A 20,388-nucleotide genomic window follows, 5' to 3' on the forward strand; every position below is an offset into this window, starting at 1 on the left:
CCACCCACCCACCCTACCTTCCATCCATCTGTCCATCTGTCCGTCCACCATCCTATCATCCACCGACCCTACCATCCATCCATTCACTCATCCTCCCATCCTGATGAGAGCTTGTGAGTCTCAGATTTGGAAAACGTCAGAACAAGGAGGTCCTTGGCTACCAATGAGGAAACAGAAGTGCAAAGGATTAACTTGTTCTAGGTCACACAGCAAGGTCATAGATTCATTTGACAAATGTTTGTGAGTGTGTCCTGCGCACCGCGCCTCGACCATTAGCCCCCTGGTGAAACACTGAGAAGACAGCTGCGAAGACACACACTCACTACAGCCTTTGTTGTCATTCTAGGAAATAAGCACAGCAACCACAGAAGAGGAAAATGCTTCAGAAAACAGCAGAGGTCTGGGGGAAGGGCAGGGAGTAAAGAGCAGGGATGAATTCATGCGGGTCCAGGAAGGTCTGTCACAGGGCCCAAGTGATGGCGAGGGCCACCCGAGCCCAGGGGCAACTGGTGCAAAGGTCCTGGGGCAGGAATGAACTTGGCTTGAGCAGCAAGAGTCCTTGTGGCAGGAGCAAATGGACAAGAGGACAGGTGGCGTGAGAGGAGGCCAGGCACTGACATTCACACTGTGGGCCTAGAAATCACCTCAGAGCTTCATTTCTGCCCAGCGGGAAGCCAGGAGGGTTTTCTTAAGCTGGGTATGCACTCAAAGCATCTGGACTGACCTGAGGAGGTCATGCACGGAGACTCTGGGTGGACACAGTGGGGCAGCAGGCTGGGCAGGACCTGGGATGCAGCTCTGAGGGGCTAGGCGATGGCCATACACTTGGGAGAGAGGATGGGGCAGCACTGCAGCGGGCAGGAACTGAGGTCCTGTACAGGCCCTGACGTGGGCCATGCCCAGAGTGCTCAGGTGGCCTGGAGGGCAGAGGGCAGAGGCCCGTGTACACAGCTGGCTGGCTGCCCGCCCCGCGCCTACGCTAGGTGAGAAGCCCATGGGCTCCTTCTGGCCATGTCAACGGCTTCCCTGCTATCGACCGTGATGCTCAAGCTTGACAGTCGTTTTGTGCGGCTCACAGGAACACACTCCTGCATGTGTCTGGGGGTCCCAGGTGACCTTGGGATCTCTGTGTGCACCTGCCCCTTTCTCCCTGGTGCTGCTCCCGCTCTGCTTCTGGGCCACCATGACCTGAGCCACCTGCTCCACCAGGCCTTCCACCATGACGCTTCTGCCTGGAGCCAGCTGGCCGTGGGCTGAATGCCCTGACACCAGGAGCCGGAGCGTGGGTATTGGGTGCTGCTTCCCGGGGATGACTAATACAAGGCAACACCACAGAACATACTGGCTTCCCAGGGACGGGGCCGCAGCACAGAGCCCCCTCTCCCGCTGTACCTGCACAGCCAGCTGGAGCCCAGAGGCATCTGACACCACACAGCACGAGGTCAGGTTCTTACAAAGCTCATCACAAAATTTCAGTTCCAATTTCTACATCCAAAAGCTCACCTACTGTGGTAGACAGTACAGGGGCCCACCCTGGTGGTCCCCACCCTGACTCCTGAACCTGTAAACATGTTACTTTCTATGTTCTTTGCCCATGTGACTGAGCAAAAGACGCAGCAGTGGGGGGTGTCTTGTCTGTCTGGGTGGCCCAGTGTCATCAGAGGGGGCAGCAGTGCAGACCCAGCCAGTTACAGTGGGAGCGAGGCCACAAGCCAGGTCACGCCCCAGAGACGGGAGCAGAAGATGAGGGATGTATTCTCCCCAGAAGGGAGCAGCTCTGCTGCCCCTGTAGCCTTCTGCCTCTAGAGGGCACGGCAGCACGTGTGTGGCCTCAGGAGCCACGGAACCATCTCTCGCTCAGTGCTCTCATCCGACCCTGGCCAGCCCAGCCTGGTGTAGCTGCAGTCCGATTTTTAGCACAACCCCCGAGCGTGCCGTGAAAGGCCTTGCTTGCTCGGTCCTCCTGAGCTCTCCCTTCTGGTCTGCTGATCCCATGAGAGGGTCTAGGAGGACCTGGGAGCAGAGTGCAGCAGGCAAGCTCTCGTCTTCGTATGGCAATAACCAGTGAGGTCTCCATCTCTCATTCAGTCCCAGTGCGGGTTCTTTCTGGGCCCTCGGGGGGGGATCAGAGTTCTGTCTGTGCCAACCTTGGAGTATGCACACAGCTGTGCCCGGGCAGCCACTGAACAGGGCAGCCCAGGTCTAGGACAGGAGGTGGCAGACACGTGGACTCCTGTCCCTCCCAGCCAGGCGTGCCCATGCCAGCCTGGGCCTTCAGGAATGGGCACTGTGCTGTGCAAGCAGAGGGTGCTGGGAGGCCCGGGTCACGGGGAACAGAAGCGTGAGCAGTGGCGCCTGGTTTGCCTCATGGTCTCAGCGGAGCAGGGGACATCAGAGACTGAAGCACACAGCACTGCTACCGCGGTGAGACGCTGCCCACCGAGCCAGCCTCTTCCTGGCCCACCCCTACTGTCTGACCACAAGGACCTCCCGAGAGTGGAGATCAGAGCAGCCTGGGTGAGGCGGGGTATCTGAGGGCACCCTGAAGGGCAGTCTGGGCCGTGCTGGGGGCTCACGCTGCTTTTTGGTTCGCAGATTGTTCAGTGCACAGGCTGCCTGTGAATTCCCTCTTGGGTGCTGCTGCCCCACAGGAAGGGCAGGGCCACAGTGGGCATCATTGCACCTGGCTGGACTCACGGGGCCTCCAAGGCCTCAGATGCCATGCCTTCCCCTCCGCCCGCACCCATGCCCCAGCCACCACCTTGCCTACCACATTCTTTCCGTGTTCAGGTCTCAGACCCTTGGCCCTGGGCACCTCCCTGTGTGTCACCACCCACAGCCCTGGTCTGACCCCCCCAGCCCCGGTCACCACAGCTGAAGCCTCCTGTTACCGGGCCCAGGAGCCCCACCACAGGAGGGTCTGCGTCCACCCTGCCTTTTGGATCCCTGGTGCCCAGATCCGCTCCCGGCACACAGTGGGCAACCGGCGAATGTGTGTTCCATGGAGAACGCATGCCACACCCTGCGGGGGACAGAGCCTCCGGAGCAAGGGCTTCTTGGCAGACCCTGCTGTGTGGCTTTGAGCTCTGGCCGTGACGTCTTGGTGCTGGGACTCAGGACTCCTGCACCTAGATATCCCGGGGGCCCTAGGAAAGTCCCTTCCCGTTTCTGGCGCTTCCATTCCACCGTCCATAATTTCAGCTGAGCTACCAGCCACTGTCCCTGGGGAAGCAGATGGGGAGCACCTGGAAGCTCTTGTGAATATGGTGGGCGGTCGACCTTAGGTGCAGGGTGCAGTGGGGCTCTTGGCTGGTGCTCGTGAGGTACAGGCTTGGGGAGGGGAGGTGACTGCCAAGCCTGGGCCTTGTCAGCCGGCACCTGGTGCTCTGCCTCCCCCTGTGCCCAGCACCTGTCCTCTAAGGTGGCACAGGCTCAAAGCCAGGGTGGGGACCAGGCATGACATACAGGCAGCAAGAGAGCCCTTTATAAGGGCTCTGAGTGAGGCAGCAGGGCGGGGCCTCAGAAGAGGCAGGGGCTAGGACGGCATTTAGGACCAGACCAGAAGGCGGAGGCCCTGGCTCTGCAAAGCAGACCTACAGCTCCACTCTACTCACGGAGCCCTAACAATGCCCCAGCCTCAGTTCACTCCTGTGTAGGTGGGGACCGACTGTATCAGGCAGAGGAAGCCCTTCCTCCAAGCCCGCTGCGGCGGCCGTTGGGGCCCTGTGTCCTCCCCTCCTTAGTAGGTCTCTGAGGAGCCTCTGGCCCTCTGCTTGCCTAATATGAGCAACAAGTCTGTTTGGGACGAGTGTCCAGAGAGGTTCTGACGTTAGACAAGCAGGCGAGACCCCTGGGGATGATGCCGTCACCCCAGCACCTGGCAGAGCTCAGCTTACAGGGGCCATGAGCCCAGTGCTCACCACAGCAAGGGTGAGTGGGTCCATGCCAGACTTGGAGGCAGCGGCGCAGTCTGCCACTGCACGGATGGGGAGACAGGGATCGCTGTTAGCCAGGATCCGGCAGGCCCGTTCAAGTCCCAGTCCTACCACTTTCCAGCTCTGGGACAGGGGTGAGTCACCAGTCACCCCAGCCTCCTAATCTGTGGAGAGGAGCAACGGTGCCCCCATATTCTGTGCAGCAGATCGGCCCCTGAGAGGAGAGGCCGGTGCATGGTGAGTCTCGTCCCAGGAGACTGCAAGTTTCCCAACAGGGTCCACGTCTACTTTTCTTACTTCCCCAAATGCTAGAGCTCAGAGATGGGCACCGTATTTATCAACCACCCACTAAGTGCCCAGCACAGTGGCCGGGGCTTCTGTAGCTAATCCGTACTCCACTTTGGAAAACAGATAATGTATGTTTTAAAGCACACATTGGACAAAAATCCAGACAAAACAAAAACCTGAGGTCCAGAGAGGTTACGAAACTGTCCAGGCCTTGCAGCTGGTAGGCGTTTAAAGCTGGGCAACCATACCTCAAAGGCCAGCTTCTGCCCCTGGCAAGGCGCCCGGCAGTCTGCACCCTAAGTACTCGGGGAATTAGCAGATCTCCTGACTAGAAAGCCAGGGCAGTGAAAGGAAGGGACCCCAGTTTTCAGTTCCTTGGAGGTCCACGGCCAAGGTGCAGAAGGAAGCTTAGCCAGTTGGGCCCACGTGACGGGAGAGCATTATCTCGCCTGCCCAGGACGTGCCGGGGTGGGGCGGAAGGACGGCAGCCATATTACACAATCGTGCTGACGTACAGACCTTTCTTGGGCCTAAAGTGCTTCCCAGGTCCCGAGGGGGCACAGCATGAATGCCTCACTGTGCCCGCGGAGAAGGCAGGAACAAAGCCTTCTTATCTTCCAGGCTGCTGTGTGGGGCCAGAATGACCTCTGACATTCTGGGCCACTGTGCGTTCCCCCAGCTGCCCGGATCCAGGGGAATGAGTGCCCAGAGCCAGCTCTCCCTTCCGCCCACATCTAACACAGTCTGTGCCTCCGAGGCTGAACGGTGCCCACCTGGAGGCCTGGCCCTGAATGGCCCCAGCGTCCTGCTGCCCACAGCTGAGGTGCAGAGGAGTGCCACCTGCAGGGATAGAGTGGGATAAAGCCGGCACTTGGAGAGAGCCAAGGCCCAGTGACAGGAGAGTCCAGGCAGGGTTTCCAGGTCCTGGCTGTTCATGGTTGCACTGGTGGCTCTGGACACTGGGAGACCCCTGGTGTCCTGGTCCCCCATGCGGATCACACTGGTTTCTGCTGCTTGCTCTTGGGGCCCTTCTAGGCCCCTGTGCATCTCCTCTGCAGCCACGACCCCAGGGTTGCTTCCCCCGGGATGGATATTCCGCATCTGTTCCTCTGTGCCCCTGCTAGGTATGGACAGGAAGAGCTGGGCTCTAGTGTGACTTGGGTCTCCCTGGTCAGGTACTGTGCATGGGCTGAGGGCAATGTGAGGGGACAGTCCATGGCGAGTACTGCCATTGCTGCCGCTAGCCTCCTCTGTGGACAAGCTTCCGGAGGCCCCTTCTGGCGGCTTGCTCTGAGGTTCGAGGGGCAAGACAGGAGGCTCCTGGAGGGTCAGAGACAGGGACCAGCTGCAGCTTCCTCTGCCCAGTCCAGTTGGGAGAACCTGGCAAATGACTTGATGCCCCTGCGGGCCCCCTTCCCAGTCACACGGTCAGCATGGGTTCTGTTTCCTCAGCCTGCTGGTCCATGGCTACCAAAAGAGGGCTAGGTCCTAACTTGTCACCATCAGCTGAGGCCTGCTGCCTCCCACACTGACCCGTGACTCAGTCACCATCCAGCAGACAACAGGTCACCATCCCCTGGCCTGCAGCAAACTCATATGGGGCTCCCACTGGTGTTAGGGTCCTCCAGCTGCAGCAGTCCACACCCTGAGCTGACCCAGGCAGAGCAGGACAGGTGAGTATGGCAGGTGGGTGGGCGCACGCTGGGGAACGAGGGCAGAGGAGGGGCTGCCGGGCCAGCAGCCCCACTCAGGCATAAAAGCATCGCTGGCTCAGCGCTCAGACCACAACCGCCGGCAGGCTGACCCACTCTGATCAGCACTGCAGCAGAGGCGTCAGGCATTCCCCTCGCCCCAGACTCCCCACGCCCCTTGAGTTACCCCAGAACTTCTTCCTGCCACCACAGACGGGCTCTGTGTCTTCTTAGGCTTCACAGGAGTGCGTGCGCATCTGGCTCTTGGCTCCGCATCAAGTTCCGTGTCTGGCTCTTGGTGCCCCTTGCGAGGCCTCTGCAGGGGCACAGCAGTTGGAACCAGCAGTCCATTCTCCTGTGCCGCTGGGCCAGCCCGCCAGCCCCCGTGTGTGCCCCAGGGCAACCCAGCCCACAGTGGGCTAGTGTTTCCTGCCACCACTGGCCAGGCCAGACAAACACCAGGCCAACATTTTGTACAGATTTCTTCACCAAGTCCCCTCAGCAGTCCTAGTTACTTTCCTTATTGCTGAGATAAAAATACCAGACGTCCGAGTCAGACAGGAAAGACTGACCTGGCTCGTGGTCTGTAGAGGCCTTAGCCTGCCGTCGGCTGCTCCAGGCAAGGGGCGTGGTATGGAAGCACTCAGAGGAGAAATGGCTCATGGTGGGCAGAAGGCCACAAGGCAAGCCAGGCGTGGCCACAGCGTTCAATCCCTTATGTCCCATCAAGGCTACGTAGGGCAGGGAGCACTCACTTTCATTTTTGTCTTTTTGAGATAGGGTCTCACTGTGCAGCCCAGGCTGGCCTCAAGCTCACGAGAGTCCTTCTGGCTCAGCCTCCTGAATGCTGGGATCACAGGCATACGTGTACCACTATACCTGGCTGACACACTCTTGATTGTAGCATTAAACCATGAGTCAACTCCAGCATTACACATTTCTGAAAAAGCCCCACCTACAGCTGTATAAGGCCTTGGGGGGATATCTAGGCACAAGCCATAGTACGTAATATCCATCTATCCATCTATCCATCTATCCATCTATCCATCTATCCATCTATCCATCTATCCATCTGGTACAGGGTCTCGCTACACAGCTCAGACTCAATGATCCTCCTGTCTCAGCCTCCGCAGCACTGAGATTCCAGGCTTTACAGGCTTGCACTACCACATGCAGTTTGGGTGGCTGGCATGGCATCTGGTACCTGAGATAGAATGTGGGTCCTTACCCTTGTCAGGCAGGCGCTCCTATTACAAGTGATCTCCCCAACCCTGGTAATATTTATTCTGCATGAACAGGAAAACTGAGGTTCAAAGGTGTAAGGTACCTGTAATCCCAGCACTCTGGGAGGCTGGGACAGGAAGATTGCAAATTCCAGCCTAACCCAGGCAACCTAATTACTTAGCAAGACTCTGCCTCAAAGACAGATGATAGGTAGATAGATACATAGGTAGACAGATAGGTAAGTAGACAGACAGACAGACAGACAGACAGACAGACAGACAGATAGACAGATAGACAGACAGACAGACAGACAGATAGATGGTTGAGAGTGTAGCTCACTGTGAAGGCCCTGGATTCAATCCTCAGTATCCCCTCAAGAGCAAGAGGAAAAAAAAGGAGACACAATGTAATTTTCCTAAAACATACCAATTAAGAGTTAGAATCCCCATTTGAGCCAAGACAGGCTGATTCCCTGATTCCAGAATTTACTGTGAGAATCTGGCCCTGCCTCCCCATTTCACAGACGGACCAACTTGAACCACACCCTGCAGCAGAGGGTCTGGAGACTGCTGAAGCGGCCTGAAGAGCCACAGGCCCTTTCCTTGCTGGTCTGAAGCCAGCGTGACCTCAAGGGTGGTCCCGCGTTCATTCACAAACCCCCACTAAGCACCAGGGCAAGGCCACAGCACCAGGGTGCAAGAAGACACAGCCAGAGATAAGCCAGGGCCCACAGGCATCTGCCCAGGGTGACAGAGAGGGGCACGGCATGGTGCGCTTGGGTGTGGCCTCTGCCAACAGTGAGGTGTTCATGGTGCTCCCCGCCCGAGGAGCCCACTCACGCTGAGCGCCAGAGCTCTCCGTGAAAGTAGTGTTCAAAGAAAAACTTAAAAAATGATTGCAGTAAGTCACACCACCACGAACACCCCTAAAATGCCCTCACTCTGAACACACTTATCCCACTGTCCTGTCACTTTCTGAAGAAGTTCTGGAAGTCTTTCCTGAGTGTCTTCATGTGCTGTGATCAAAAATGTGGTGAATGTGGCTGCTAAGTGCCATCCAGCAGAAAAGCAGGCTCCTGAAGCCACCACGCCGTGTCCTCACCCAGCTCACTCCCCAGATCTGTCACTGTGCAACTCCTGGCTGCTCCCCAAAGTCACAGTGACCACAGAAGGGAAATGTCCTGAATCAGTTCAGGACATCGAAGCAGCCAGGACCACACAGCTGAAGACGCCCAGGAAAGAGGGCTCCAGAGCTGCGGCGGACAGGCTGAGGAGGAGGGTGCCTCAAGCTCGAGGGGTGCTCTGCGGGACTCATGGCAGGGGCGCTTCTATGAGTTCTTATTTCAACAGCTGCTGTCTCCTGGGAGCACGGAGTGCCGCTGTCACAGCAGTCTCCATGGGCTGGCTGGCCCTGCCTGGCAGAGTTGCTGCTCAGGCCCCAGGCGCCAAGGGCTGCTGCCTCTTCTGTCCTGTTGAGAGGAAAACCCTGAAGCCACATGTTCCAGGTAGTGTGCTTTCACCCAGAAAAGGTGGCCAGGCCTCAGCACATGTCACGGAGCAAGACGTGAGCCTGCACTCCAGAAGCCATGGAGAGTTCCAGGACTTGCCTGTTGTAGCAGCTGAACCCTACTTATCCTGATGGACACTGACCCTAAACGTGGCTGCCACACTTATTTTCACTGCCACTGAGCCATGCTGATGGTACTGAGCTGAGGACATCAGTCGAGTCCTTGACTTGCCTGTGTGCTCAGGTGGGAGGAGGTCCCAGGTAGCAGGATTCCAGGCCAAGGCAAGGCATGCCGTCACGGAGGCAGCAGGTGCCGTGCATAGTTCTGGAGAGAGCCCTTACTGTCACCTGGCTGAATGGCTTTGAACATGAGGAAAGCTCTTCCTGCTGTCTGTTTCCCTATAGGCAACTCTGTCCTGTTCCTTCCTGCTGGCTTCTTACTGCCCAGGAGCTGCAGCTCAGCATCCCGGGCCCCTGTTTAAGGTATAGTTCCCAGTGGGATGAGTTTCGGATACAGGGATGTGTGAGCCGGGTATTAGTAAATGAGAGGTGTTGGCTGGCCAGAGAAGGGCAGACCAAACATCTAGGACAAAGGGGCGGAAGGGAAGGCATGGAGTGATCAGAGGACTTGGTGCTAAAAGTAGTCCAGATCTTAGGGTGGAGCGAACATTGTGGGGTGGGGTGGGGGAGAGGCAAGGCTGGGGACCTGGGGCCTGTGTCCTGAGGGGCTGCACTGGCCCCCACAGCCAGTCATGTTCTTGAACGGCCTGCAGACTCACTGGCAGGACAGACCACCTCCCACCTGCCTGTCCTCGGCAGTCAGGGCCTTTCTTAGCTTGTGTGCTCAATCGTTTTCCTTGCTTCTAAACAAGTTCTGAATTTTGAAAGGGAAGAGAGATACTGCTTCTTGCGTCCCTTCCGAGCTGCCCACCGTGGTGCTCCTTCCAGCTGTCATAGATGGGAGGCTGAGGCCGGGGCACTGACGTCTCAGAACCTCGTCACTCCAGGACTGATGTGCACTGCGTCCTGCGGGCTGGTCTCCCAGGCAGCATGATGTTAGGTGTGACTGTGCTGCTCGCCCACTGGCTGCACCTCTGACCTCCACCTCCACTCCTCTCCCAGGTGCCCAAACCTAAGGGATGACACCTCGCACGGCAGGGTTCCCCTCCTGCTCCCAAGCTCTGACAGATGGCCGCTCCCGCACTGCACCAGTTGTTAGACACTTGAATGCCATCCCCAGGCACTGGGCCACGGGTGCAGAATTAGTGTGACCACTGGCTCCAGTTCTGCTCCTCTCCCTGGTCCAAGCCACCCCATCCCTGGAGTAAGGAGGATCAGTCCTGCCACCCTTGACTGAAGCAGGCCACCAGGGAAGTCCAGGGGTCTGACACAATTTGGACCTTAAAGCTCCCTCAAAACATCATGTGCTGAAGGCTTGGCCTCTACTGCAGATGCTGCAGAAAGTGCAGGGAGCTTGGGAAGGCAACCCCCACGGACGGTGTGCTCACTAGGGAGCGCCGAGGTCACGGGACAGCCTTCCTCTCACTGCCATTGCCTCTGGCCACGTGAAGTGAGTGGCCTCTTCTGCCACACATTTCTGCCATGAAGTCTGGTGCCACTAAGTCTTACAGCAACACAGCCAAGAGACCGTGGGCTTAGACATTGGACGCCGTATGCCAACATAAGCCTTTCTTCTCCTTAAGCTGTTTTCCTGAGCTATTTTGTCACAGCAATGGGAAACTGACCAGCAGAGGACTGCTCGAGGCCCACCCGAGAAGGACAGTGGGCACTTGCACACAGGAAGCGGGGAGGATCCGGGGTCTGGGAATATCACGATCCTGGACTTCAAGTTACATTACAAAGCAACAGCGAGAAGAACAGCACGGCCCCAGAAAAGTGTTGAGGACATGGACACAGCCCCAAGCAAACTCAACTGCTTGTGCTTTGACCAAGATGCCAAAGGCATCCACCAGAGGAAAGGCAGCCTCTTAAAGGGGTGCGGGGAAAGCTAGTTATGCACATGCAGAAGACTGGGCTTGACCCACATCTCTCACCATATCTTACGCTAAAGTCGAAATGGATCGAGGATCCAAGTGTTTAAACACTCAACCAGCTGGAAGGTGAAATGGGCAAAACTCTTGCAGTCATTGCTGTAGGATAGAGCCCCAGGGGCACAAGAAATAATGCCGAGGGCCACCAGGCAGGATCATATGAAACAGTCTCTGCACAGAAAGGAAGCAGCAGAGGGGAGCGCAGCCTACAGACTGGGAAAGACTGTGGTGGCTCATTCTCAGAAAGATTAATGTCTAAACACATAATTTAAATGTAGACCCCTCTCACAGAAAATAAGAGACTTAATCAAAAAAGGGGCAAGTGCAATAGATGGACACTTCGCAGAAGTATAAATGGCGAATGAACACACAAATGCCCAACATCACTGGCCACTAGAGAAACACAAATTAAAACAACACTGAGATCCCACCTGAGATATCGTCCCAGAAAGAGCAGCCAATGCTGGGAGGCTGCCGAGGAGAAGGCTGCCTTTCTACACTGTTCATGGGGTGTAAAGTGGCACAACCACAGTTATGGTGTGTGTCCAGCTGGCCCCCCAAACCACACAGTCCTGGGGAAGCTTCCAGAGTTTGCGATTAATTCCCAGTCCAGTGCTGGGATTACGGGTGTGAGAGCTGCACTCACAGACAGCCTGGACGCTACACAGGGATGCGAGGGAGGCCCGCTCTCTGCCACAGCCCCAGCTCCACCCTTTTGCTCTTGCTGCTTTTGCTGTTTTCTTTTGCCGTGAGCTGCTGCCCTCTGCCATGTGCCACCCTGCCTTGGAGCCAGCTGAGGATGGACTGAAACCTCCACACACTGTGAGCTGACTAAACCTTTCCTCTCTTAATTCTGGGCATTGGGCATTTTGTCCAAGCAACAAGAGGAAAGTAACCAAGACAACCACTATGGAAATGAATGGGGCGATTCCTCAAAAAATGAAAGATAGAAATTCCATTTGACCCAAATAATTCTCTCCTTCTAGGTAACTTCTTGAAAGAGTTAAAGATGCCGGATGGCAGCGGTCCACGCAAACCCATCCTTGAAGCAGCACACGTCACCACAGCTAGCTCTTGGAAGTGGCCTACATGTGCGTCAGTGAACGGATGGATAAAGAAAATACGACATTTACACACAGTGGAATGCTACTCACTATAAAGATGGACTTGAGTCATCTGTAATGAAGTGGATGCACCCAGAGATCATGGTAGCAAATGAAATAAAGCAGGCACTGAAGCACGAACATTGGTTGGTTTCTCTTATACGAGGAGCCCAAAGTATAAAGAACAAAATAAAAGATAGATAACAGGAAGTAGGGAGCTAGATTTTTCTCAAATGGGAAGGAGACTGAGGGGGGCGGGGGGGCAAGGGGCAAGAGAAAAGGGGCGAAAGGCTAAGAAGTGCCGTGGCCGCGCACCTACCCCACACGACGACGGTGAACATCACGCACCACAGACATGGGCTGAGGAAGGTAAAAATGAAAGCATGTCCACCATACAAAGGGAGGCTGGCAGGCTGGGGCTGGTGTGGCCCAGAGAGGGAGTGCCTGCTCCACAGAAAGCTCCCGGTCCCTGGTCTGCTAGGGTGCAGAGTAGGGAGGGAAGCTCACCCAAAGGGCAGCTGAGCAGACAGGCCGGAGGGGAACAGGCACGAGGGCTGACTCGCCCGCCCAGTGAGCATGACCCCGTACTGCCTGGGCCTTGAATCTGGGCAGGTGTTGAACTGGAACCTGGAGGTGCAGCTTTGAAGAGGAAGATGAAGCTGTGGCTCGGGGGAGCCTGGCGGGCACTGTGCAAGGACTCGTGCAAGCTGTGGGTGCCCGAGAAGCCTGCGAGCGGAGCCTGCCTCCTGCGGGCGCTGGTGCTGCCGTGGCCGTGGCCGTGCCGCCTCTTCCAGGGTGTGCGCTGACAGGGCCCCTCTGGATGTCTGGCTGAGGAGACAGGCTCCTGAAAGAAAGGTGATCTCCAGGTCACCCAGGAGGAGGCAGAGGGTCTGGGCCTCCTGCCGAGCGAGCGGCCCTGCTGTGCCGAGCGTCTGCTCTCCACGTTCCCACCCATAGTTTCTCCCCAGGAAGACGTCTACTGCATCGCCAGCTCTCACAGCTTGAGGTGTGAGGCGCCTCAGACTGCGCCATGTCCACCGACTGGCCCTCAGAGCAGAGCCAACCCCTCCGCCTTCCAGGAGACTGCGCTCAGCAGGCCTATCGGAAGGGGAAGCAAATCTTCCTCCGGCTCTGAGCCTGCTTTCCCCCTTAAATGTGGAAAAGGGATGGAAGTCTCTATCTTTAACCCTGTCTTTTGGAGGAGGAAGGTGAAGCTGCAGGAACAGAGATGTGAAGATCACGAGGCCAGTAAGCAGCCTCAATTTAAGCCTAAGAACTCAGGCTCGAGAGTCCGCGATTGCAGCTACCCACCCGGTGTGGGCTGAGCTCTCAGCCTGGCTGGCAGGACAGGGCTGGTACTCAAGCTGTGGCTGGTGGCAGGGCTGCTGGTAGCCCCGGCCTTGGTCACAGGAAAGGTGAGCTAGCTATTGTTGGTAAAGCTGGACACTGCTGGGCCGGCAGGTCCATGACAGGAGGAGCGCAGCTTCGCTCCTGATGGCCCGGACAGCTCCCAGGAGCCAAGGAATCCAAGCAGACCCAGGCTTGGACACCCTCTGACACTTGGCTGCTGGACGGGCAAGGGCATGACTTCACTGGGGCTAGGCTGCCTGGTGTATGGAGGCATAGAGTAAGCCTTATCCCAGGGAGACTAATGCACTCAACACAGGAACTTTCCCAAGGCCAGGCCAGCACTGAGCACTTTTGAGGTGTCCTTGTGCCGGAGAGGGGCCGGGAGGCCCAGGCTTGGGTCCCGCAGACCCAGCTTCGAATGCTGGCTCTGCCTGCTGTGTGCCTGCCAGCTGAGTCACCACTCTGCTTGCACGTAAGCTGGCGGCTGGTAACACAAGCTCGGGATCAGCTTGTCACAATGGGGTGGGCATGACATCAGGGAGCTCAGGGAGAACATCTATACCGATGGGCATGTGCCAAGCTTGCGCCCCTTTCCTGGGCATGGGCGAGGGAGGCTCACCCACTCGTCACCCCACACCAGCGGAGCAGCCTGCGCTCCAGGCCTGGCTGACTCTTGGGCCCCAGGAGGAGGCTGGGCACCTGTCTTTGAGGAGGAGATGGACCCCACGGCGGCATCACAGCTCAGAAGGGCCTCAGTGGAGCTGTTGGGACAGTGGCCTTGCTGACCCAGAGGTGCAGCAGTCCTGCCCCTGACTGTCAGCAGCGCCTGTGTCTCTGCAGTCCTCTTGTGGTGCAGACCTGGCTCGGTAGTCACCTGAAGTTCCTCTTGGTGACACTCTCGGCTCCCTTTCCTGGCCTTTCCTACAGTGGGACCCCTGCTGTTTTGTAGCCTGCTCCCATCCCATGGCTCTTCAGGGAGCCATCTCTGCTCTTCCCCAGGGCGTCAGGGAGGAGGGTGTGGCCACACTGTCCCGACCCAGGATGCTGGATGCAGGTGTTCATTCTCACCATTCTGGAGTTGTGGGGTCCGAGATCAGGGTGTCTGCAAAGAGTCCTCATGCTGCAGAAGCCTCTAGAGTCCCTCTGGGTCCTGCTGATTAGGGCACTGACCCCACTCACCAGGAGCCTCCCTACAGATGCCATCTCCTCACTCTGTCCCCTCAGGGGCTTGGTTTCAGCACAGGAAATGTCCTTCAGGACAATGTCCTTCATGCGTGCTTGGTCTCTGCCATCAACTTTATCAGAGGACCCTGACTCCTGTCCTGTGGGCTGCACCCCATGTGTGCCTCTGAACAGTGAAAACCTCAGCACCGGGCGTCAGCTGTGCCAGGGCAGGAGGGAGGTGGGGCTCACTTCCAGGCCTGTTAGGGTGCCAAGCTCCTCCTCGACACAGGACGGGCACTGCCACAGGGGCTTCAGCAAGTATTGGAGCAGGTAGGGCAGGGGATTGTGAAGCCTCATCCTTGCAGCCCTACTATGTGCAGGACAAGGAGGTGAGCAGGCAGGAGGCAGGTGGCAGGGACATGTTGCTGTCACCATGGTACACACAGACTGGGATCCACATTGCAGGGGCAGAGGCCAGGGGCACAGTACACCACAGGTGGGATGGGCTTGTGGATAAGTGGCCTGGCAAGGCAGCCCTTCCCCCTCACCCCCGAGTGGAAGGTGACACAAAGGACACTTGGAATTAGGTGCCAAGCAGAGCCTTCTGGGTGTGGGGAGGAGGCTGCTAGGGCACAAGGAGTAAGGACAGCATCGAGCATGCAGCGCACATCCATGGCGGTGGTCCTGGGGCTGCAGCCTGGTGACCTGTTGCACTGAGCCCCTGCACACGGGGGTGGGGCCAGGCACAGCAGTTGGCATGGTGAAGGAACTGCAGGCGGTGATGGATTGGCCTTGCTGGGCCTTGCAAGGCAGGCGCTGCTGAGTGGCTGGGCAGGAGGAGGGCGGGTTTGTGTTTATCGGTGTTGCTGGGCATGTACCCCTTTGGTGTCCATGGGGACAGGTTCCAGAGCCTATCTCGGGGCCCAAGACCCGAGGAAGCACCCATCCTCCTCTGAAGTGCTGTAGCATTTGAGCTCACTGATGCTGGAGCCATCCCCAGATGACTTACAACACTCACAGGACATAGCACCCTGTGGTGGCCACGTCGTGCTGCTCAGAGCGTGCTAATGAGGACAGGAGCCTCTATCTGTCCAGGACAGATGCTGCTGATCTGCAGGTACGGAACCTACAGTGAGAGGCTGACTGAGACCAGAAGCCAAAGCAGAAGCAGGACAAGCAGTCAGCAGGCGGGGTGACGGCTGGTGTGAGACACTGAGCTCGGGCGCTCTGGAGAAAGTTCCTCAGAGGAGGAGTTCTGGCAGAGCAGGTTGGTGGCCGGTGGGGGACAGCAACAAGAGGAACGCCAAGGGGCGTGGGGTCTGCTGCTATGGCCCAGGCTGACGTGGGTGCAGAGGGCTGGGGGAGTAGCTTCCGGCTGGCAATCGGAGGGCTTTTGGGACCCGTGACCTTGAGTGCCTATTGGCTATCAGGGCAGCTCCACACATGTCCTCGCCGCATGAGACTGGGGTCACAGGAGCACCAAGGCTAGAGCCAAAGACCAGAGGACGAGAGCTTGGGCTTGGGCAAGACCTGGGTGGCAGGGGGAGGTATCCAGGGGACCATGGCAGGCAGGTGCTTTGGGAGCCTAGGACTGTGCCCCAGGGCACGGTCTGTTTCTGTGTCCGGGCCACTGCAGGTGGTTCCGGGCCTCAGTGGATGCCCAGCAAGGACAGATGCTGGGCACCCACATGACAGCCCCCACAGTGGCCTAAGCATGCTGGAAGTACAGCCAGGGCACGCTGGTGCTGTGACGGCCATGAGGGTCCTCTGCTCCTGGGCTGCTGGAGCAGAAACCAACTAACACGCGTTACTGCGCACTGGTGCGGGGCCCTGCCTGGTGCTCTGTGTTCCAGCATCTTACTTCAACCCCAGACAACACTCCAAGGGTGGAAGGCAGTGCTTTTGTCCCGCCCTAGGGCTGCTGCCCCCAGGGCAGGGGCCTATTCACTGAGTTCCAAAGCCTGGCACAGGAAATGCAGCGGTGCCCAATAAATCCAGCCAAGCTCACACCCTGACCTGCCGAGGGCCTGGCTGCAAATCCTCAGCCCATGTGCCCTACTGCACTTTGACTGAGGGGCAGGGACACGGGGTCAGGCTTCTCCGAGTGTCCCTGCTGCCAAGAGCAAGCCAGCACACTCTGTACCTGGGTTTGTAATCCCCAGCCATCCTGGAGCAGCTGCTTCCTAGGTACTGCCTCAGTTTACAGCAGCTGCTCATCCTCCTCCCTGGATGGTGCCCTCCTCCCTGCCTGAACCCCACGAGCCCCTCTGCTGAGCTGCCACCTCTTCCTCTTACATCTCTAGTTCATTGACAGACCCACCCTGTTGCTCCTGCTGCTGCTGTGACCACTGTGGATGCCTGTTGCCACCTTCCTCAGCACTGCCAAGGGCCAGTTCCCTGCTGTCCCTTCCAGGCCTGACCCATGGCACCCTTGGCTACCCACCTCAGGCACAGGCAGTGGCTCGTGGGGAGTGCAGAGCCTGATGGGTGGGTGCAAGCTTGGGTCCACAGGCAGGGAAGCTGGGCACCCCGGGAAAGTGCTGGCTGCCCTCAGAGGCCTTCAACCAGAGGACCTCCTGGCTGGGGCCCTAAGAAAGGTCCATGTGACAGAACCCTCCCGTCTCAGCCTGAGCCCTCTCTCCCTCCGGCAAACCCAAGTGGAGCCTCATATGGAGGACCACCTGGGCGACTCTGCTTGAAAGAAGAGCAGCTGTCCCCATGTGGCTGGGCCTGGCCCTATTTTCATGTTTTGATAGGCGCAGAGCCGGCTAGGACTTCTCCCTATCCCTTCAGGTGGCTTTCAGCAGTACACATTGGTCCAGCCAGGCAGCAGTCTTTGAAGACGGCATGCGTGTTTCCCTGGAACCCCACCTGCTGCTCTCCAGTGTGAGCCCAGTCAAGACAGGATGGAGGGCCAGGGCTCCACACTATTGGCTGGGATCCAGCCTCGGGACAGAGGCTGTGACTTCCTGGGGCTCGAAAGATTACGCATCAGACTGAAGCACCCCAAAACACGAGGTGCCATCTCAGTCGTGTCATGCCGATTTCTCTCCATATGTAAGTGCAGCCTCCTCCCCAGCCCAGCCCACAGCACTCACCTACTTCCCGCCACTCTCAGCCACTCATCCTCAGACCACTCTTCCTCCACGGCTGAATGAAACCCGGGCTCAGCCCTGGGTCGAGGCCTTTGTTCTGGGCAGCCATCGCCATGGCTGAGCTAAGGACCCCCTGACTCCCCATTATGACAAATATGCCTTAGTGTCTTTATTCTCTCCATGGGTTGCACTGGAAGTGGTAGATTGGACTTAATTTGATGTGATTCCAATAACTTACCCATGAGATTACAAATATAAACTTCCTGGACCAAGAGGAGGACTAGGAAGGGCTCTCTATAGCCTGGTACTTGGGGGTCAGGACGCTGGGCTTGCTGGTCTGCTAGCTGCTGGTCCCTGGCCACTGACTGTGTGGCTCTGAGGTAGCTAGGCAGGCAGCCACTGCCCCTTCACATCCTAAGGAGTCGGCACTTTGGCTACTTCTAGGAATTCCTTGCTTCTGACTCAGGCTGCCTCCGGAAGACCCTGACTGCCCCGTGACAATGACACATGGGCTCTCCAGGGAGACTCACAGGAAGGGTCACTCCACCAGAAGGGCCCGGGGCCAATGGAGTCCTCCTGGGGTGGTCAGGTGCAGTGGCTGGGCCCTCTGAGCCCCACCAGGGGCCTTTGCTGACTGCCGCAGTCTACAGAAAGTACCAGGTTGGCCACAGGGGTCCCAGCACACTTCCTGCCCTAGCACCAGGTCCCCAAGGAGCTGCAGGCCAATCCCCACTGTGCTCCTGAGCAGCTGCTGCACCGGTGTGTGACACACATCGTGTCCTGCACCCAGCCATGGCTCAGTGGGCAGGCCTTGCTCCGAGCAAGGCTAGGACCCCATTTACAGATGAGAAATGGGGCCCAGAGAGGGTGTGCATGCAGCCAGCAACCTGAACACAGCTGTGTGGCCCAGAGCCCCACCGCAGGTCCCGGGCTGCCTCGCTCGAGGGCCCTTACGCCTCTCCTCCAACGCGCAGATGCTCTTTCCTTCATTTTGCTTTCAAAAATACATTAACTCCCCATTTATAACTTTCCATTGACTAAAGCTGAAGGAAACGTGTCCATTCAAGATGTCCAGCGTGATGCCTGACCCCGAGCACACTGCCCCAGCCTTCCACCTCTGTGACCCGTCGTGAGCTCCAGCAAGTCCCCAGATGCCCTCCGCACACTGACCAGAAGGGAAGGCGGGAGTCACCATCTCCCCTGGGCCTCAGCCTCTCCGTCCTGCTGTCCAGGCTGCGGAACCACTTTTCTCACCCTCTCCGGGGATGGAGCCCGGCCTGGGCCAGTGAGGCCCCCAGAATTCTCCGAGTCACTTCTCTCCCCATGGCCACGTGGGCCCTAGAAGGAGGCGGCAACTCCTCTGCATAGGATGGGACTCTGACTCTCTGTCTGGGATGCTCCCTGGGGAGTCTCAGTGGGACCCCAAGTACTCCCCTCCCATCCCTGAGGCCAGTGAAGAGGGGCAGGGGCTGGGAGGAAGTGTGTGTATGCACATGTGTGTATGGGGTGGCGCGCAGGAAGGAAACTCACAGTGGTGCACATCTGCTGAGAACACAGAGTTCCAGAACTGTCTCTCAGTGACGCGGGTCAGCCTTGGGCCCCAAGAGGCGGGAGCATTGGAGCTGCCATTGCCCAGGGCCGAACTGAAATGGAGTTCAGAGCACAGTCCCCACCAGCTGACCTCCGAGTGCAGACCGGTGGGGCTGCCAGTCCACTTCTGCCTCACACCTGCCTTGTAGGCAGGGCAGGGGTCGGTTCCCCTGAGGGCGGGCCCTGCGCAGCAAAGACACACTGTGGGGTGATCCAGGCTGCTTCGGGGCTCCGTTCACAATAGGGAAGCGAAGACCTGGAAGTCTGCCAGGTTTCAACACCGAGAGGCAGCCGGTGAGGGTCAGACTCAGTCTCTGCACCAGGCTCCGTGCCCTGCTCACTCACTGTCTTCCCCAAAGCCGCATCTTTCTGATCCTGGAAACCACACCCACCCAGGGCCCACACGCTGGCGAGAACCAGAAGAGGTCCCGATGTGCTTTTGGGGTGACTTCCCATCATCCACTGAAGCCCTTCCTTGCAAAACCAGTGCCCTTTCTGCACCAAGAACCACGTGATGCTGTACTGAGATGGAGCCCATAGCCCACCCCACGCACAACGCTTAGAATCCAGAGTACTCTGCCTGCAGGAGTCAAGCACAAATAGCTCATAGTAGGAATGAAGCAGAGCTGCTTTCTAGTACAATGGCATATGCGCTTCCACTCCAGTCCTCACTGTTGCTGCCCTAGAAGACGCAGGCAAGCCATCCGCACTTGCTCCTGCACACAGCAGTCAACTTCACGGCCACAGCTCCAGGCTTTAATGTCTGAGAGCACTCAGACCCCGGGAGGGGGTTGCCGTGAGTGGCGCAGTTTTATTTTCTAATGATCAACAACTCTCAATAGTGTTTTTTTTTTAATTTTTATTTATTTATTTATTTATTTATTTATTTATTTATTTATTTATTTGTGTGTGTGTGTGTGTGTGGCCAGCTCAGCCCACCAGGGGGTGGGGCTGGCTGGCATGTGGTGCTGGGGGATTGAACCACGGTCCTTGTGCTTTGCTGAGCTTGTTCTAAGTTGGTGCTTTAGACCACTGAGCCATCTCACCAGCCCCTCAATAGTGTTTTAAACAAAACAGTTTGGTCTTCTCTCAGTGTATATGGGGCTGCATCTTGCAGGGAAGAAAGGTAAACACTGAGAGTTCTCAAACCCAAATCCTTTGTGCAGTTGGGCTGCAGGCCCAGTCATTGGTGTTTGTGCCGGTGTGGAGCTAGCAGGAGGCTGGTGGGATGCTGGTGAGCTGGGGGCTCTGTGAGGAGCTGGGGGGCTCTGAGGTGAGCTGGGGCTCCACAATGAGCTGGGGGCTCTGCAGTGAGCTGGGGGGCTCTGAGGTAAGCTGGGGCTCTGCAGTGAGCTGGGGAGCTCTGAGGTGAGCTGGGGTCTCTGAAGTGA

General features: G+C 57.6%; 1 protein-coding gene and 1 long non-coding RNA gene across 2 annotated transcripts in view; both read right to left on the reverse strand.

Annotated features, from left to right (window-relative positions):
• The window catches only part of Syn3 (synapsin III), a 317,531-nt gene that overhangs the window by 104,338 nt on the left and 192,805 nt on the right, over positions 1-20,388 (reverse strand). The gene's annotated exons all lie outside the window — the stretch shown is intronic.
• LOC111817195 overlaps positions 17,037-20,388 on the reverse strand; it is an 18,285-nt gene continuing 14,933 nt past the window's right edge. The window contains exon 3 of the long non-coding RNA XR_002821451.1: positions 17,037-17,048. This is a non-coding gene — a long non-coding RNA (uncharacterized LOC111817195). The remainder of the gene's footprint in view (positions 17,049-20,388) is intronic.

Source organism: Octodon degus, unplaced genomic scaffold, assembly GCF_000260255.1.
Source record: "Octodon degus isolate 3935 unplaced genomic scaffold, OctDeg1.0 scaffold00004, whole genome shotgun sequence".
NCBI classification, from domain to species: domain Eukaryota; kingdom Metazoa; phylum Chordata; class Mammalia; order Rodentia; family Octodontidae; genus Octodon; species Octodon degus.